This window comes from Limulus polyphemus, unplaced genomic scaffold (assembly GCF_000517525.1).
Source record: "Limulus polyphemus unplaced genomic scaffold, Limulus_polyphemus-2.1.2 Scaffold2315, whole genome shotgun sequence".
In the NCBI taxonomy this organism is placed as follows: Eukaryota; Metazoa; Arthropoda; class Merostomata; order Xiphosura; family Limulidae; genus Limulus; species Limulus polyphemus.
In genome coordinates this window covers 23,719-24,959 of record NW_013667925.1, presented here as the reverse complement: position 1 = coordinate 24,959, position 1,241 = coordinate 23,719, and the positions used below count along the sequence as shown (strand labels likewise).

General features: G+C 32.8%; 1 long non-coding RNA gene across 5 annotated transcripts in view; it reads right to left on the bottom strand.

The window, feature by feature from the left end:
• The window catches only part of LOC106466599, a 59,068-nt gene extending 58,277 nt beyond the window's left edge, over positions 1-791 (bottom strand). For 3 of the 5 annotated variants that reach the window (XR_002612246.1, XR_002612247.1, XR_002612248.1), the window contains exon 1: positions 646-785. This is a non-coding gene — a long non-coding RNA (uncharacterized LOC106466599). Of the gene's footprint in view, positions 1-645 lie in introns of all 5 variants that reach the window. The other 2 variants (XR_002612249.1, XR_002612245.1) reach the window with 2 other exon arrangements.
• Between the last annotated feature and the right edge of the window lie 450 nt (positions 792-1,241).

Genomic DNA, 1,241 nt, shown 5'->3' with positions numbered 1-1,241 from the left:
CCCTTCATCTATGTCACTGATATAAATCAAAAAGTGCAAAGGTCCTAAGACTGAGCCCTGAAGTATCCCACTTGCGACATGAATCCAGTGTAACTGAACTCCATTTATAACAACCCTCTGCTTTTTTTCCATTTAGCCACTCTTCTATCCAATTAGCTAACTTTTCTCCAACACTACAGAATTTTTTTTTCACAAGCCTTTTATGTGGTACTTTGTCAAATGCTTTCTGAAAATGCAGATACACTATATCTACACCCTTACCTTCATCTACATAAGCAGTAACCTTTACAGAGAATGTGAAAAGATTTGTAAGGCAAAATTTGCCCTTAGTGAAACCATGTTCACTATCAAATAAAATCTAAACTTTGTTAAATGACTTTGGAAAGCATCTTTTATCAGACTTTCCAAAACTTCCCACACCTGATGTAAGACTACTACTAGTAATAGTAATAGGCCTATAATTACTGGGTGATAATATATAATTCTATATAGTGTAACTGGTAATTATTGGCTTCAATGTTTCGTTATCATAATGATTTCATAAAGATAACTTAAAGTTATAAAACTTTTCGAATAATTAAACATAACAAAGTGATTTGAAGACATACAGATTGGTATTTAACATTTTAAGAACTTTCACCATACCGTGTCAAAAGCCACGTGCTGGTTTGTTTACTCGTCAAAACAAACTAGGTCAATATGGCCGCCGGACTGTGTCTCTGCATGTATTCCAGAGCGTTGCAGATGCGATTCTACGCTAAGTTCTGGGATACACTGTTTTATATATTTTTTCTATTTTAATTTTTTTGCGAACGAAGAATGCTCTTTTTTAAAATATGTAAAATAGTTTAATATAAATGATATAAAATCACTCAAGATGCATTCCCTGGCATATTTTGTTGGTTAGAAATAAATTAATTGTGTAATGTAGAAATAGTGTTTCGAAAGTCGCCGCATTTGTTGAAAAATACGACAGAAAAAGAAATACTTTTTGTCTTCCTTTGCCGATGTATTTCACTTACTCACTAACTGTATAAGAGATACTGAATTTTCTTCCAAATTTGACAAAGATTGCTTGAAACTGTCTATTAAAATTAGAACGATGATTCTGACTTATGTAGTTCAGTTGCACCGATGCTCCAGAAACAGCAAAACTATCCGAGATGTATAGAGAATCACTAATAGTTCTTGACTAACTTTTTATACAATTTGGCCTTTGGAACTACAGTTCTTCTTGATAA